The sequence below is a fragment of the Pristiophorus japonicus genome, chromosome 9 (genome assembly GCF_044704955.1).
Source record: "Pristiophorus japonicus isolate sPriJap1 chromosome 9, sPriJap1.hap1, whole genome shotgun sequence".
NCBI lineage: Eukaryota > Metazoa > Chordata > Chondrichthyes > Pristiophoridae > Pristiophorus > Pristiophorus japonicus.
The window spans coordinates 223,349,148-223,368,513 of record NC_091985.1 but is presented as its reverse complement, the minus strand read 5'-3'; the positions used below and the strand labels follow the sequence as shown (position 1 = coordinate 223,368,513).

General features: G+C 47.6%; 1 pseudogene; it reads left to right on the top strand.

Annotated features, from left to right (window-relative positions):
• The first annotated feature begins 7,769 nt into the window (after positions 1–7,769).
• LOC139273748 (histone acetyltransferase p300-like) lies at positions 7,770–18,089 on the top strand (annotated as a pseudogene).
• The last annotated feature ends 1,277 nt before the right edge of the window (positions 18,090–19,366 follow it).

Sequence of the window (19,366 nt, the reverse complement as noted above, 5' to 3'; positions counted from 1 at the left end):
GCAGTACTCCAGCTGCGGCCTAACCAGTGTTTTATACAGTTCAAGCATAACCTCCCTGTTCTTGCATTCTATGCCTCGGCTAATAAAGGAAAGTATTCCATATGCCTTCTTAACTACCTTATCTACCTGGTCTGCGACCTTCAGGGAGCTGTGGTCATGCATTCCAAGGTCCCTCTGTTCCTCTGCACTTCTCAGGAATGCCCTAAACCAATTGCTGCACTCTATCATCTCGACTGAGTTACAACTTAGTTTCCAGTTTCTTCAATAAAGAACATCTATCCACCAACCTCTCCTTGTGATCTCGAGGAGCTGACAGCTGCCCACAATTGAACACCTGATTCTCATCCCAATCAGGCTACACAGCCCAATTATGGACGCACCAGCCTACACATTCACAGGCATCTCTGGAATTAGGTGATCAGCTCACACAACCATAATTTCATCAAAGCTGTCACTGCATGCAACCGTGAACGGTGACTATTAGTTCACAGACTCAGTCACCTCCTTTGTGGAATTCTCATCCTCCTGTTCAAACCCCTCCATGTCCCTCGCCCCCTTCCTATCTCTGTAACCTCCTCCAGCCCAACAATTCTCATCCTCCCATTCAAATCCCTCCATGGGCCTCGCCCCCTCCCTACCTCTAACCTTCTCCAGTCCTGCAATTCTCATGCTCCTGTTCAAATTCCTCCCTGGTCCCTCGCCCCTTCCCTATCTCTGCAACCTCCTGCAGGCCCTACAATTCTCATCCTCCTAATCAAATTCCTCCATGTCCCTCGCCCCCTCCTTATCTCTGCAACCTCCTGCAGGCCCTACAATTCTCATCCTCCCATTCAAATTCCTCCATGTCCCTTGCCCCCTTCCTATCTCCATAACCTTCTCCAGCCCAACTATTCTGATCCTCCTGTTGAAATCCCTCCATGGCCCTCGACCACTATCTCTGTAACCTCCTCCAGTCCAACAATTCTGGTCCCCCTGTTCAACTCCTTCTGTGATCCTCGCTGCCTCCCTATTTCTGTAACCTCCTCCAGCCCTACAATTCACATTCTCACATCCTCGATCAAGCAGCCCACTTGATCAGCACCCCACCTTAAACATTCACTCCCTCCACCACTGGCATACTGTGGCTGCAGTGTGTACCATCTATAAGATGCACTGCAGCAATTCGCCAAGGCTTCTTCAGCAGCACTTCCCAAACCCGCGACCTCTACCATCTAGAAGGACAAGGGCAGCAGGTATATGGATACACCTCGTAAATCTCATCTGCACCCTTTCTAGTGCTATCACATATTTCCTGTAATGTGGTGACCAGAACTGCACGCAGTACTCCAGATGTGGCCTAACTAGTGCTATATACAGTCCTGGTATATACACCCTGCTCTATACCTCAGCAATAAAGGAAAGCATTCTATATACCTTCTTAACGACGGTAATGTATGCATTTGTATGCTCACGTGAGTTGGGAGTGGCTTAGCCAGTCATGTGATGTTCACAAGACTCAGTAAAACACCAGCCAGTTGAGCTCAGGGATCAACGACAAGGCAGGTTGTTGTGAGCCGGTGGATGAACTGGTAATGTGTCGTGGGATTGTTATCCCTTTTCCAAATAAACCAATTAGTTCATAATAGCAATGTGTTGCTATGAATTCTTAAGCAATGAACCCTTGAAGCAAATATATTACCAAATGGCGATGAAGATGGGAGTTTCTTCATGAAGACATTTTGGAGGAATTTCCTTTGATGAGAAGGCAAATGCAAGTGGAACACAACAAGAAGATGTACTGGCAGCGTGTTTCCCAAATGAAAATGTGGTAGTAACATCTTTTTTGTGTGTACTGAACAGTGTTGGACTGACAAAAAGAGCTTGTGGAAAGCTATTTAGAGTCATTGAAAAATAATTCAAGATTAATGAGAGTGATTAACGGCTTTTAAGCTAAGAAGGCGATATGGATATGACAATGAGTTCTGTCCATAATTTGAGAACCATTGACAAGGATAAGGAATCGTTTAGATCCTACAGTGAAAGATTGCAAATGTTTTTTTAGAGCTAATAATGTCAATGAACTTGTAGAAAATTCACAAATAAAGAATCAAGAAGTGCACGAGAAGATGAAAGCTATTCTGTCAGTCATGATTGGTGCAGAGATTTACCTTAGTGAATGTTTTAATGCCGAGAAAGGTTAAGGATGCTTCATTCTCAGACATACTACCGATATTGGAGAATAATTTTGATCCACAGCTTTTAGAAGTAGCGGAGAGCTATAAGTTTGCAATGAGAAACCAAAGATGTTATCAAGCCATCAGTGAATACGTTGTTGCCATAAGAAGATTATCGCGACACTGCAATTTTGCAGGATTCCTAGACAGGGCTCTTTGAGATGAATTTATATATGGACTAACGGATGAACGCATCCAATCAAAATTATTGGTATGGATGATCTATCTTTTGAGAAAGCTTGCAAGATAGCCACCTCCATGGAGATGGCAGAGACAAATATTAAGGAATTTCATCCATTACCGGCAGTAGTAGCAGTTCACAGGCTGTGGAAATGCAGAAAAGGGTGAGCCCAAGTCGGAGGGAGAGTTATGAAACCAAGAAGAATAGATGTCAGAGGTGTAATGACATTCATACCGCACAACAGTGTCAGTTCAAGTGGGCAGGATGCTACCGGTGCCAAGCAAGCCGCATTTAAATCCAAGGACAGGCACAACGATAATCAAAGACTTCACTGTGTGGAAACCAATCAAAACAGTGTAGGTTTTACTGTATATGCAGTGAAGAGGATGCCAGTACATCCATTGTGTTAGCATTTCAGAAAGTTAATACTCAATGCATTAATATGACAATAGATTCAGCGGTGGATTGCTCAATAATGAGTCAGGATGTGAATTACAAGAATTTCAGGGGCATACCACTAAAAGCGAGCTCAGTAAAGCTGAAAACATATTCAGGGGAAAAACTGCAGACACTTGGACAACTGGAATATATAGTACGTTACCAAAGGCAACAAGCAAGATTACCTATTATAATAGCAAAAAACATAAATTGAGCGAAGATTGGCTAAAAGTAATTTGTTTGGATTGGTACAGCATTTGTAATACAGAAATGGCTAAGTCTCGGTTAGATACTCTGCTGGAGAAATATGCGAACATGTTTGAGGACTCATACTAAGGCATCAAGGGATACAATGCACATATTCGGATTCAGTCATATGTCAAACCTATTTTTGCTATACCAACGCTGATACCATATGCATTAAAATTGCCGGTTGAATGAGAGTTTGATAAGTTGGGAAAAAAATGGAGTTTTAGTGAAGACTGATAGGAGTGACTGAGCCACCCCAGTAGCTGTGGTTTCGAAGGCAGACAAAACAGTATGGCTCTGTGGGTGTAAGGGCAAGACTGATTATCAAAGATGTTATCTGGCTATTGTGAAGGCATTGAGCTGGCTAAACAAGAGGTATGCTTAAAACCACACATACGCATAAAACACAATAGAGCCACGAGATGACCACTTGTTGACCTCGGGCTCAAGGGAGCAATAAAGAACATCCAAAGAGGAACTAATATAACCATATAACAATATAAGGCAAGTGATAGCTGGAAGAAGGGAACAAATGGATATTCGATCATGCCTTGGTACAACCAATCACGTCACTGTTAAGGTCCGTCCACGAGGACACTCATATGCCAAAACCTGTACAATTAAGGGGAAAGCTGAACAGTTCGGTGGAGATCCTCTCTCAGGCTGCTGAGACGTGAGCTGCTCTGCCTGCATGTGCTGGAATAAAAGATCGTTGAAACTTATCTAAGGTATCTGTCTGCTGAAGCCAGGCTTGTTAAGAGAGGAGAAGGGCGATTCTCCCTTTTTCTTTCCCTTTCATTTTCTTTTTCCTGGTACAGCACAGGTCAGATATCGAGTAAAGCTCCCGCTACACTGTCCTGTCAAACACTATCAAGGCAGGTACAACATGGGTCACATACAGAGTAAATCTCCCTCTACACTGTCCCATCAAACACTCCCAGGGCAGGTACAGCACTGGTCAGATACCGAGTAAAGCTCTCTCGACACTGTCCCATCAAACACTCCCAGGGCAGGTGCAGCACGGGTCAGATACCGAGTAAAGCTCCCTCTACACTGTCCCATCAAACACTCCCAGGGCAGCTACAGCACGGATAAGACACCGAGTTAAGGCTCCCTCGACATGCTCCGCCACTTCTGCCACTAAAACCCTCCAGGTTTTTGTCACTTCCAGGTGGGACCGATCCAATGCTGTCCTGTCCCGACTCCCATCTTGCTCCCTCCATAAACTTAAACTCATTCAAACTCTGCTGCCCATAACCTAACTCGCACCAAGTCCCTTTCACATGTCACCCCTTGCTTGTTAAACTACATTGGCTCTCTGTCCAGCAACATCTCGATTTTTAAATTCTCATTCTCGTGTTCAAATCCCTCCATTTCGTTGGCCCTGCCCCATCCATGAAAACTCCTCCAGCCTTACGAACCTCCCAGAACTCCCTTGCTTTTTGTGGTATATATTAATGATTTAGACTTGAATGTCGGGGGTATGAATAAGATTGCAGGTGATACAAAAATTGGCCGTGCAGTTCAGACTGCAGGAAGAAAGCAAGGGACTGGACTGGTCTGGTGGGTAGAATAGTGGCAAATAGAATTCAATCAAGAGAAGTGAAAGGTAATGTATTTGGTGAGGGCTAAGAAGGCAAGGGAATACACATTAAATGGTAGGATACTGAGAAGTGTAGAGAAACAAAGGGACCTTGGAGTGCATGTCCATAGATCCCTGAAAGTAGCAGACCAGGTGGATATGGTAATTAAAAGAATATGGTATACTTGCCTTTATTAGCCGAGGCATAGAATATAAGAGCAGGGATGTTATGCTTGAACAGTATGAAACATTACTTAGGTAATTACTGCATGCAGTTCTGGTCACCACACGACAGGAAAGATGTGATTGCACCAGAACGGGTGCAAAGAAGATTTACGAGGATGTTGCCAGAACTGGAGAATCTTAGCTATAAGGAAAAATTGGATAAGTTGGGTCTGTTTTCTTTGGAACAGGGAAGGCTGATGGGAGACCTAATTGAGGAGTATAAAATTATGAGGGGCCTAGATAGAGTGAATAGGAAGGACCTATTTCCCTTAGCAGATGGGTCAACAACCACGGGGCATAGATTTAAAGTAATTGCTAGGAGGTTTAGTGGGGGTTTATGAGCAAATTATTTCACTCAGAAGGTGGTAGGGATCTGGAACTCATTGCATGAAACGGTGGTGGAGGCAGAAATTCTGACCACATTTAAAAAATACTTGGATATGCACTTGAAGTGCTGTAACCTACAGAGCTATGGACCAAGAGCTGGAAAGTAGGACTAGGTTGGATAGCTCTTTGTCAGCCAGCATGGACATGATGGGCCGAATGGCCTCCTTCTGTGCTGTAAATTTCTATGATTTTATGAACTCTGCATTGCTGATTGTGCATCCTCCACTTTCTTCACCTCATCATTGGCGGCTGTACCTTTACTTGTCTAGGCCCCAATCTCTGGTATTCCTTTCTTAAACCTCTCCATTTCACTCCTCATTTAAGATCATCCTCAGGACCTATCTCTGACCACACTTTTGGTAACCCGTACTCATGTCTCCTTCTTTGCCTCAGTATATTGTTTTGTCTAATTACGTTCATGTGAAGCGACTTGGGGCAATTTACTAAGTTAATGGCGCTATGTAAATGAGCGTGGTAGTTGTTGTTGTAATGAGCAGTCCATCCTGGCCAATCCCCTCCCCATATGTAGTTAGATGGTTTGGTGCATTTATAAAGATCAGGTGGGTTTAGCTGTGGCAATCCCTCTATTTTATTGATCAGACTCTCCTGGTCAGTCTCCCACATGTATCTAGGTGGTTCGATCCATTTACACTGATCAGGGTTGGGCTGTACTGAATCCATTAGTGGTACTGAACCGCTGATCATCACAGTCCACTGGTGCAGCACAGGAAAGAAATCCAACCGTGATTCACAACGTGTTCATCTGTAAACAGCTCAGGGACTGTTTTGAACTAATGGGCCCTCAGCTGCTCCCTGCAGAGTTCACCATGTCAGGCCGGACTCGGTCTGTGCTGGAGAGAAGTCAGGAGTCAGGATGTGGTGGCTCCGAAAGGGGTTGTGGTAATGGTAAACACAAGAGCGAGGGATGTGACGCATCGCTTTAATATCCCACAGAGCAGATTATCTGCCTTGCTGGGGGAGACTAAACAACTGATTTAACGCCGGAGCAATGAGAGCCCTGACCACAAACGGGAGCGTGATGGGAAGGATGCAGAGGTGGAGAATATTTCCCCTTTGGATGGTGCCAGCTCCAGCTCGTGGGGTTTTGCTGAATATTCGACTGTCCTGTAAAAAGAGCGCAGGCCCTTCAGCTGCCAGGGCGAAAGAATGAGTTGACACTGAAACCCCGCCTGGGAGTTAAAAAACCGTCAGCTCAAATTTTATTGGTCAATTACATGTCGTGATGAAACGTGCCCAATTCATTCACGAGAATCTAGTCCAATGTTCAGTGAATCCATAAAACTCAGAACGAACTATTGTGTGCTTTCCGGCAATCCAAACAATACAATAAAATAGGCATTGAGTCGGCGGCCGTCGGGTTGGGAGGATGTGGTGAGCAGATTAAAGAAAGGCTCTCAACCAGCAATCGTACATTATACAGCGGGCCAGGAGAGGGCGCCAGAGAGCTGTGCCGGCCTGAGGCAGGTACAGAGAAAGAAGTGGGTGGTGTGGGGGGGGGGGGGGGGGAATGATTAAAAAAAAGAAGAGGGGGAGAGAGAGACAAAACACACACACACACACGCTCGGCTTGTGTGGATCGAGAGAGGAGAGAGATAGCAAGGGGGGAAAAAAGGGACAAGAGAATGCCAAAAAAGGGAGAAGAGAGCGGGTGGGAGGGGAAAAAGCAAAGAAAATTAACACTATATCAGCAATACAGGAAAAAAAAGTAGTGTGTGTTTTTTGTGTGTGTGGAAAAACTCATCTTTTGGCTGGCTCCCACCGTCCGTTATTTGGAAAAAAAAATGTAAATATTTTCTGTAAATTTAAAAAAACGGTTAGCTCACATTTTTTTCCCCTGTGAAGAACTGAGACTTTTCTCGAGAGAGAGAGAGAGAGAGGAGAGAGAATCGTTTTCTCTATTAGATCGAAAGGGGGGTATTTTTTAAAAAGAAAAGGTTTATTCCCCCTCTCCCCTCTGACAGAGAAGGGTTTTTTCCCCCTTCATTATTTTGCGGGGAATGTGGAAGGAAAGCGGGTCATGAAGCGATCGCGATGTGGTTTTCGTCGGAGAAGCCGCCGTGCTCATCTTTCATTTTCTTTTTAAATTTTTTTTTCTTCTTCACTCTCTCTCTCTCTCTCTCTCCCCTCTTTTTCCCCCCTCCCTCCCCCTTCGTGTTATTTTTTTTTGTTGCTGCCCATGGATGATCGACCTGAGAAACCTGGGCCTGGCATTAGGCCTTAGGCTTTATGTGTGTGTGTGTGAGAGAGAGAGAGAAAATATAATTGTTTTAAATAATAATTCTGCGGGAGGGAGGGAGGGTGGGTGGGGGGAAGAGAAAAGCAGAAAGATCAATCGATTAATTCGCAGTTTTTCTTGTTGTTTTTGCTTGTTTTGGTTTGCTTGGGGAGGAGAGGGAGGTGGGGAGAGAGATAAAAAAAACACACACACACACACACAGTTGAAAGGCGTAATTTTAAAAATTCGGGGGAAGAAATGGCAGAGAATCTCTTGGATGGACCGCCTTCAGCCAAGCAGCCTAAAACCTCCTCCCCGGCTCTCTCCGCCAGCAATGGCGCAGATTTTGGATCATTATTTGACTTTGAGAATGACTTGCCAGATGAACTGATCCATTCAGATCCATTAGACTGATCAACGGTGGTGACCTGGCTCAGCTTACGGGGGTTGGCATGGTGCAAGATGCAGCCTCAAAGCACAAACAACTGTCAGAACTTCTGCGAGGCAGCGGTTCCTGTATCAATATGGGACATGTGGCAGTCAGCTCTGGTGGTGCCTCATCACAATCCATGGATAGTCCAGTGCAATCAGTAGGCAGCCAAAATCAACAGAACAGTCCCAGTATAGGAAGCTTAAGTAGTATGATCAAGAGCCCCCTAACTCAAGGTGGTCTTACATCCCTTCCTAATATGGGGATGGGAGCAAGTGGAGCAAACCAGAGACTTCCAACACCACAGTCTGTGAACCCATAGAAACATGATCAGCTTCATACGTCAGCAACAGGTCTAATGTCTGGTGTAAACAGCCCAACCAACCAGGCTGGGATGAGCATGAATGCTAATATCAATCCAGCCCTGATAGAACAGTGGCAATGTTCAGGGCATGATGCAGGGACAAGTGATGAATGGCTCTCTTGGTGCTGGAAGGGGCAGACCTAACGTACAGTACTCAAGCCCAGGGGCATGTCCAACGCAAATAACCTACTCGCTGACACGTTATCCCAGGGATCTCCTCAGATGGCAGCAGGTCTCAAAGGACCCCAACCTGGTGCAATGAGCAAGATGGGAATGATGGGAACGCCTAGCCCTTATGGACAGCCATATGGGCAGAGCGCTGGTCAGACGCTTGACACCAGTGGACTTGGGCAGCAGATGGTGCTTAGGGAACAGCCTGTCTCAGTTTACAATGGATAAGAAACCTGCTGGTGGTGCTGGGATGCCAAACCTGCCGCAGCAGCCTTCTCCAGTGCAGCAGGGAGGAATGGGGCAGCCCCCAGGGCAGGGAATGGGTTCTGCACCCACAGCAGATCCCGAGAAACGGAAACTCATCCAGCAACAGCTAGTTCTGCTTCTGCATGCACACAAATGTCAGCGTCGGGAGCAAGCCAATGGTGAGGTGCAGCCCTGCAACCTGCCGCACTGCCGAACCGTGAAGAAGGTCCTGAATCATATGACCCACTGTCAGGCTGGCAAATCCTGTCAGGTTGCACACTGTGCTTCATCACGCCAGATCATCTCCCACTGGAAGAATTGCACAAGGAATGACTGTTCTGTCTGTCTCCCTTTGAAAAATGCTGGGGACTAGCATAACCAGCAATCATTACTAGCTGGGGCAGCTGTAGGATTAGGAAACTCATTAGGGTCAGTTGGGGTTGGACAGCAGAACACGCCAAGTTTAAACACTACCAGTCAGATCGACCCGAGCTCGATAGAGAGAGCCTATGCGGCGCTTGGACTCATGTATCAGGGTAACCAGATGCCTCAACCTCAGATGCAGAACCAGCAATCATCTCAATCTTCACCGGGGCACCAATCTCTGCAGTCTATGAATGCTATGGGTACCAGCCAAATGGGTGTGAATGGAAGTAATGTGGGTGTGCAGACCCCCAACCAGCAGTCCAGCTTACTGCATGATGCTATGCTGCTGTCATCCATGACCTCACCCAACCCAATGCTAAGTGATGGCACCAGTGTTAGTAATCTAAATGCAGTGCCAACAGCAACGCCCCCCTCGAGTACTGGCATTCGGAAGTCATGGCATGATGACGTCACTCAGGACCTACGCAATCACCTTGTTCACAAACTAGTTCAAGCCATATTCCCAACACCTGACCCAGCAGCATTAAAAGACAGATGGATGGAAAACCTGGTGGCTTCTGCACGAAAGGTGGAAGGAGACATGTATGAGTCTGCCAACAGCAGAGCAGAGTACTACCATCTGCTAGCTGAGAAGATCTACAAGATTCAGAAGGAACTGGAGGGAAAGCATCGGACTAGGCTTCAGAAACAGGGCGTGATACCAAACCAAAGTGGTATGTTACCTACAGGAGCAGCCCAGCCCCAAGCATGGCTCAACTGCAGGCTGGACTCCCGCCAAATGGCCCACTCTCTGACCCGACCTTTATGTGGCCAAATGTGCCAAGCCCGATCATAAACAGGATGCAGACCCCAAGTGGAATGAGCCCATTTCCACCGATGACCAGCATGCAGATCACTGGTCTGGGACAATGCTTAAATCCTCCACTAGTACATCCTGGACAGATGACCCAAACAGGACCTATGAACCAGATGGGATTAACCACTTCCCGAATGGAACGGCCTATGGTTGCACAGCATCCTGCTTAGAATCAATTCCTATCGCCGAATCAGTTTCCCGTATCCTCTCCTGGAATGAACACTGGCAGCACCACCATGACACAGGCCAGCAACCAGCCTGTCATGTCTGCGGCTCAAAACCCCTCACGACCTGTAAACAGTTCCGCTTCCATGCAGCCAGGAGCCCAGAGTGCCCAATTCAACTGCCCACCACCTCTTTCTCAGTCTTCATTTCATCAGAATTCCCCATCCCCTGGGCCAAGAAGCCTTCCACCCACCCCTCACCAGCCACCACCTAGCATTCCTCCCCAACCGCGGCAACAGACACCATCACCAAACTCGCGGCCCCAGACAATGCCTCCCCCTCCTTCACAAGTCCAGACACCGCCACAAACGCACCTTCCTCCTCCTCCACCAGTCTCCCCACAGACCCAGGTGACCGCTGGACAGAAGCAGCATCGGGAGAGGGAGCAGCGGGAGCAGGAGCAGCAGCAACGTGAGCGGGAACAGCAGCAACGTGAGCGGGAGCAGCAGCAACGTGAGCGGGAGCAGCAGCAACGAGAACGGGAGTGGGAGCAACGAGAGTGGGAGCAGCGGGAGCGGGAACAGCAGCAACGTGAGTGGGAGCAGCGGGAGCGGGAACAGCAGCAACGTGAGTGGGAGCAGTGGGAGCGGGAACAGCAGCAACGTGAGTGGGAGTAGCGGGAGCGGGAACAGCAGCAACGAGAGTGGGAGCAGCGGGAGCGGGAACAGCAGCAACGTGAGTGGGAGCAGCGGGAGCGGGAACAGCAGCAACGTGAGTGGGAGCAGTGGGAGCGACCGCCACCTCGACCCCCATCAGCACAGCAGCAAAATACAACCCCAACAACCCCTACAACCATCTGCACCGATACAGTCTCAGCATCCCAGTACTCCACTTTCACAGTCAGCAGTGAGTGCCGATGGTCGAGTATCGACTCCAGCATCAGTCAGCAGTACAGATCCCAACTCTCAGCAGCCAGCTCCTGAAGCACCAGTGTCTGATGTAAAGATGGAGGAAAAGCAAGAGAAGGAAGAAACTGAGCCAAAAACTGTGGCACCAAAGCAGGAAATCAAACAGAAGGTAAAGGAAGAACCCACAACCGAAGAGTGTAAACAGGAGCCAATGGAGGCTGGTGAGAAGAAACCAGAGGTGAAAGGTGAAGCAAAAGAGGAAGAAGTTAGCACAAGTTGGCGACTCAATCATCCCCTGCGAGTGGACAGTCACGTAAGAAGATTTTCAAGCCAGAAGAGTTGCGGCAGGCTAATGCTGACACTGGAAGCACTTTACCGTCAGGACCCTGAGTCACATCCTTTCCGGCAACCTGTAGATCCCCAACTCCTGGGTATTCTTGACTACTTTGATATCGTAAAGACGCCAATGGATTTGTCTACAATCAAGCGCAAGCTGGACACTGGCCGGTACCAGGAGACATGGCAGTATGTGGATGACATTTGGTTAATGTTCAACAATGCCTGGCTGTATAGAAACATAGAGACATAGAAAATAGGTGCAGGAGTAGGCCATTCGGCTCTTCGAGCCTGCACCGCCATTCAATGAGTTCATGGCTGAACATGCAACTTCAGTACCCCATTCCTGCTTTATCGCCATACCCCTTCATCCCCCTAGTAGTAAGGACTATATCTAACTCATTTTTGAATATATTTAGTGAATTGGCCTCAACAACTTTCTGTGGTAGAGAATTCCACAGGTTCACCACTCCCTGGGTGAAGAAGTTTCTCCTCATCTCAGTCCTAAATGGCTTACCCCTTATCCTTAGACTGTGATCCCTGGTTCTGGACTTCTCCAACATTGGGAACATTCTTCCTGCATCTAACCTGTCTAAACCCGTCAGAATTTTAAATGTTTCTATGAGATCCCCTCTCATTCTTCTGAACTCCAATGAATACAAGCCCAGTTGATCCAGTCTTTCTTGATATGTCAGTCCCGCCATCCCGGGAATCAGTCTGGTGAATCTTCGCTGCACTCCCTCAATAGCAAGAACGTCCTTCCTCAAGTTAAGAGACCAAAACTGTACACAATACTCCAGATGTGGCCTCACAAAGGCCCTGTACAACTGTAGTAACACCTCCCTGCCCCTGTACTCAAATCCCCTCGCTATGAAGGCCAACAAGTCATTTGCTTTCTTAACCACCTGCTGTACCTGCATGCCAATCTTCAATGACTGATGTACCATGACACCCAGGTCTCGTTGCACCTCCCCTTTTCCTAATCTGTCACCATTCAGATAATAGTCTGTCTCTCTGTTTTTACCACCAAAGTGGATAACCTCACATTTATCCACATTATACTTCATCTGCCATTATTTTGCCCACTCACCTAACCTATCCAAGTCACTCTGCAGCCTCGTAGCATCCTCCTCGCAGCTCACACTGCCACCCAACTTAGTGTCATCCGCACATTTGGAGATACTACATTTAATCCCCTCGTCTAAATCATTAATGTACAGTGTAAACAGCTGGGGCCCCAGCACAGAACCTTGCGGTACCCCACTAGTCACTACCTGCCATTCTGAAAATTTCCCATTTACTCCCACTCTTTGCTTCCTGTCTGCTAACCATTCCTCAATCCACGTCAGCACACTATCACCAATCCCATGTGCTTTAACTTTGCACATTAATCTCTTGTGTGGGACCTTGTCGAAAGCCTTCTGAAAGTCCAAATACACCAAATGAACTGGTTCTCCCTTGTCCATTCTACTGGAAACATCCTCAAAAAATTCCAGAAGATTTGTCAAGCATGATTTCCCTTTCACAAATCCATGCTGACTTGGACCTATCATGTCACCTCCTTTCCAAATGCGCTGCTATGAAATCCTTAATAATTGATTCCATCATTTTACCCACTACCGATGTCAGGCTGACCGGTCTATAATTCCCTGTTTTCTCTCTCCCTCCTTTTTTAAAAAGTGAGGTTACATTGGCTACCCTCCACTCCATAGGAACTGATCCAGAGTCTATGAAATGTTGGAAAATGACTGTCAGTGCATCCGCTATTTCCAAGGTCACCTCCTTAAATACTCTGGCATGCAGTCCATCAGGCCCTGGGGATTTATCGGCCTTCGATCCCATCAATTTTCCCAACACAATTTCACGACTATAATAAGGATTTCCCTCAGTTCCTCCTTCTTACTAGACGCTCTGACCGCTTTTATATCCAGAAGGTTGTTTGTGTCCTCCTTAGTGAATACCAAACCAAAGTACTTGTTCAATGGTCTGCCATTTCTTTGTTCCCCGTTATGACTTCCCCTGATTCTGACTGCAAGTCGTCGCGTGTGTATAACTACTGTACGAAGCTGGCAGAGGTCTTCGAGCTGGAGATCGACCCTGTCATGCAAAATCTGGGATATTGCTGTGGTAGAAAGCTGGAATTTTCTCCGCAGACCCTCTGTTGCTATGGAAAACAGTTATGTACAATCCCTCGGGATGCTACCTATTACAGTTATCAAAACAAATATCACTTCTGTGAGAAATGTTTCAATGAGATCCAGGGAGAGACTGTCTCCCTGGGTGATGATCCTTCACAGCCTCAAACGACTATTTCAAAGGATCAGTTCTCGAAGAAGAAAAATGATACACTGGACCCTGAAATATTTGTTGAATGTACTGAATGTGGTCGGAAAATGCATCAGATCTGTGTCCTTCACCATGAACTTATTTGGCCCTCAGGTTTTGTTTGTGATCCCTGTTTAAAGAAAACTGGGAAAACGAGGAAAGAAAATAAATTCTGTGCAAAAAGGTTACCAACCACTAAGCTGGGTATTTATCTGGAAACTCGTATTAACGAATTCCTCCGCAGACAGAATCAGCCGGAGGCTGGCGAGTGCATGGTTTGAGTAGACTGGGTCTTTACTCGTTGGAGTTCAGAAGGATGAGGGGTGATTTTATAGAAACATTTAAAATAATGAAAGGGATAGACAAGATAGAGGCAGAGAGGTTGTTTCCACTGGTAGGGGAGACTAGAACTAGGGGGCACAGCCTCAAAATACGGGGGAGCCAATTTAAAACCGAGTTGAGAAGGAATTTCTTCTCCCAGAGGGTTGTGAATCTGTTGAATTCTCTGCCCAAGGAAGCAGTTGAGGCTAGCTCATTGAATGTATTCAAGTCACAGATAGATAGATTTTTAACCAATAAGGGAATTAAGGATTACGGGGAGCGGGCGGGTAAGTGGAGCTGAGACCACGGCCAGATCAGCCATGATCTTATTGAATGGCGGAGCAGGCTCGAGGGGCTAGATGGCCTACGCCTGTTCCTAATTCTTATGTTCTTATGTTCTTATGGTGCACAGTTCAGATAAAACTGTGGAAGTCAAGCCAGGGATGAAGACGAGGTTTGTTGATAATGGAGAGATGGCAGAGTCTTAACCTTAGCGAACAAAAGCTTTGTTTGCCTTTGAAGAGATTGATGGTGTGGACGTGTGTTTCTTTGGCATACATGTGCAGGAGTACGGTTCGGACTGTCCTCCGCCCAATCAGAGACGTGTGTACATATCATACCTTGACAGTGTACATTTCTTCCGCCCTCGATGTCTGCGAACAGCCGTCTATCATGAAATCCTGATTGGATACTTAGAATACATAAGGAAATTGGGATACACAGAGGGCCATATTTAGACTTGTCCTCCAAGTGAAGGTGATGATTACAGTTTTCACTGCCATCCGCTGGACCAGAAAATCCCTGAGCCCAAAAGACTGCAGGAGTGGTACAAAAAGATGTTGGACAAGGCAGTGACAGAGCGAATAATTCTTGATTATAAGGATATATTTAAGCAGGCAACAGAGAATAGATTGACCAGCGCAAAGGAGTTGCCATATTTTGAAGGTGACTTCTGGCCGAATGTGTTGGAGGAAAGCATCAAAGAGCTGGAGCAGGAAGAAGAGGAACGTAAGAGAGAGGAAAACAACACCCCTAGTGAGAGCACTGATGGAAAAGGGGGACAGCAAGAGTGCCAAGAAAAAAAAATAAGAAGAAAACGAGTAAGAATAAGAGCAGCCTGAGCCGAGGTCACAAGAAGAAACCGGAAATGCCCAACGTGTCCAACTACCTCTCCCAGAAACTCTCTGCCACCATGGAAAAGCACAAGGAGGTGTTTTTCGTGATCCATCTGATTGCGGGTCCTAACTCAAACTCACTGCCAACCATCCTAGATCCTGACCCGCTCATCGCATGCGACCTGATGGATGGGCGTGATGCCTTTCTCACGCTGGCAAGGGACAAACACATGGAGTTTTCGTCACTGAGACAGGCTAAGTGGTCAACCACGTGCATGCTGGTGGAACTTCACAACCAGGGCCAGGATCGCTTTGTATATACATGTAACGAGTGCAAGCAGTATGTGGAGACCCGGTGGCATTGCACTGTCTATGAGGATTATGACCTCTGTGTCAACTGCTTTAACGCTAAGGGACATGAGCACAAGATGGAGAAGCTAGGCCTTGGTCTGGATGATGAGAGCAACTCACAAGGGTCAGAGGCCAGTACTGGAGATTCGACGTGCCTCAGCATTCAGCGCTGCATTCAATCACTGCTCCATGCCTGCCAGTGTCGCAATGCCAACTGTTCTCTGCCTTCCTGCCAGAGGATGAAGAGGATGGTCCAGCACAACAAAGCGTGCAAACGCAAGACCAACGGTGGCTGCCCAATCTGCAAGCAGCATATTGCGCTCTGTTGCTACCATACCAAGCACTGCCAAGAGACCAAGTGCCCCGTGCCATTCTGTCTCAACATCAAGCACAAGCTTCAACAGCAACAGCTGCAGCACCATCTGCAACAAGCCCAGCTGCTACGCAGGAGGATGGCCACAATGCAGCGGGGTGGTGTTGGAAAACAAAGCCTGCCATCCCCAAGTGGCACGGCGCCCACTACTCCACCAGGCCAGCAAGCGACCACCCCGCAGACTCCTCAGCCCCAACCCCCAGCTCAGCCACAGCCCCAGCCCCAGCCACCACCACCAACTAACATGCCTTCATACAGCAACATGACCAGAAGTCAGCCACAAGCTCCTATACTGCAAGGCAAGCCAACTGGACAGGTGGTGTCTGCTGCCCAGGTTCCACCTCCTGTTCAGCGACCACCGCCACCAGCTGCAGTGGAAATAGCTATGCAGATTCACCGAGCAGACGATGCCCAGCGACTGATGGCACAGCAGCAATCATTCTAGCGGCTTGGCATTATGAATCCTCATATAGCACCCATGAATCAAATGCCCGGAATGAGCATGAACCCACAACAGTCGCAGCGAGGCCACACTCACACGGATCAGGCAATGGGACCAACCAGCATGCAGCAGGCACAGTGGGCACAAGCTGGAATGGCCCAGACTCAGCAGCATCCACAAGGAATGCAAAGACCAGTCATGCAGATAGCCCAGCAAGCCCTGCAAATGAACATGCTGCTCCAACCGCTGCCGCCCATGTGCCAAGTTACATCAGGGGCACCTCAGCCCAACAGAGGTGCCATTCCCCAAGGAGCCCTGCAGGACTTATTGCGGACTCTCAGGTCTCCGAGCTCCCCTATGCAGCAGCAGCAAGTGCTCGCTATCCTCCGCTCCAACCCCCAGCTTATGGCTGCTTTCATCAAGCAAAGGGCAGCCAGGTATCAAAGAGGCCAAGGTCAGCCAGGTATGCAGGGACAGCCAGGAATGCAGGCTCAGCCAGTTCTTCAGGAACAGCAAGGCATGCATGGCAACCCAGGCATGCAGAACATGAGCCCCATGCAGCTTGGAGTTCAGCGGCCCAACATCCCTCAGCATCAACAGCAGCAGCAACAACAAAGTATGGGTGGGATCAATGCACAGGGACAGCCCATGAACATGAACCACCCCACCATGAACTCCCACTTCAGGGAGCTTTTGATGCGACGTCAGCTCTTGCAACAGCAGCAGAAACAGCAACAGCAACAACAACAGCAATCAAACCCTGGCATGGTTGCTGGCATGTCTAGCCAGTTTCAACAGCCTCAAAGCTCTGGTTATCCCATGCAGCAGCAGCAGCAGCAATAACAGCAGAGGATACAGCATCATATGCGCATGCAGCAGGGAGCCATGGGACAAGTGGGACAAACGATAGGGCAGATGGGCCAGCTTCCACAAGCCGGAATGGGAGCCGAGGGCAGTTCCAGTCTCCATCAGGCCCTCCAGCAGCGGATTCTCCAGCAGCAGCAACAGCAGATGGGTTCGCCAGCCCAGTCCAACTCCATGAGTCCACAGCAGCACATGCTCCCTGGCCAGGCCCAGTTACCACACCTCCAGGGCCAATACCCATCTTCTCTCAGCAACCAGGTATGGTCCCCACAACCCATGCAGTCACGGCGCCCGCAGTCCCAGCCACCTCATTCCAGCCCCTCGCCCAGGATGCAGCCTCAGCCATCTCCACACCATGTCTCGCCACAGACTATCTCCCCATATCCGGGAATGGTAGCTGTCCAGGCAAACCCCATGGATCAAGGACACTTTGCTGCTCCAGACCAGAGTGCAATGCTTTCTCAACTTGCTAACCCTGGAATGGCAGGCTTACATGGTGCCACCAGTGACCTTGGCTTGGGTTCTGACAACCCAGACTTAACAGGCACAAACATTAATCACAATACACTAGACATCTTGTAGCATTTTGGGAGCAAATTCTCATTATCCGTCTTTACTTAGGGTTTTTTGTACTGGAAAACAATTTTGAAATTTCTAGGGAGGACTATTTTCCCAGAATTCAGTGAACTGCAATTTATTGAGAAAAAAACTGAGGGATGATATTATACAAAGAATATATTTTTTGTTATGACTGGTGTACAGTCAGTCCTTTGTTTTTTTTTGTTTTCCTGTTCTGTTGTTTCAATTGTAGATAGCCGATACCTACATTTTTTTAAGAAAGGGAGAGTTGAATTCACATTTTTATTTTCTAACTTCAAAGAATCTTGTAAGCGTTTGTCCATTAACGCGAAGCATTTCACAGAAGAGAGAAACAACCTGTGTTACAGTATGCATCTGTTTTTTTGACAGCAAAGGATTACAATACCTCCTCTTATGTAGCCCCTTCTTCCCTTAATTTTTTTTCACTTCTATACAAGGGTTTAAGCAGAAATTTCGAAGTATTAATAATTTGTACAGGTAGAATGAGAGACTATTGCACAAACTGGCAGCTGCCAAAATCGTCCTGCGGTTGTAGAATATTGTGGGGTTTTTCAGTTTAATGGTGACATTTCACTTTTTTTTTGGTGATACTATCGAAGGATTCTTTAAAGAGACTGTGTGGCTAATTTTATTGAACACATCCCTTGGTTTTTCCTCTTTCAGACTTCTGTGTAAAAATTGAAAAATGGGCAAGCAGAAAAAAGGAGAAAAAAACCTATCCATACAATTTATTGATAATTACTTATAAATATGAGCTTTAGATCACTGTATAGACTGCTAAAATGTATTTCTTTCTTATTTACCATATTGTTGAATAAACTGTGTGCAACAGCGAAAAAAAAGAGACACTTCGCTGGGGAAAGACCAATCTTACAATATATAGCGGGCCAAGGGAGGGCGCCAGAGAGCCGCGCCGGCCCGAGGCAGGTGCAGAGACCCAACGGTGGGGAAAGAGCACGAGGGCGGTTGAGTCCTTACCAGCAGATGGCGCCAGAGAGCCTCGTCTGCCACAAGTGCAGTGACCCAGCGGCAGGGAAAGACCCCGAGGGCGGATCAACCCTTATAGGGCCTAGGCGGTGTGGAGAGAGAACAATGAATGGAGGGAACATTGGGCGAGTTCCGTTGCTCCATTTGGATCCTGCTCAACCTGTTTTGCTCTGTGCGTTCTGTGTAGGCGCTACTTTACTCCCGAAAGACAAACATCTGTCCCGGGGGCTGTATTTCATCCGTTGGCTCATAGACATCCAGAGTGACCATGCCGTGATCCCAGCAGAGTTTTCTCCGGGTTTCCTGAATCTAATATGTGGCGGAAGCACACGGTCCAGTTACCGCCCGATATTGGTATCCCGCCTTGGGTGGGGGCGGGGCGGGGAATCTGGCGGTGAAATCACTGCAGCAATGACATAGGCAATCTGCATTTCGTTTGTGAAACTTTCTGGACCACAGCACTGTCTGAGGAAGCTGATTCCTCTCACACTGAAGCCTCACATTCACACACTCTTCAGCTTGTTCTCATTGTGTGAAATACAACCCAGGACCACCTGAGGACAAAAGACCGATGGAGAACACAGCCCAGGACCAGTAGGAGGAGGTTGTCCTTG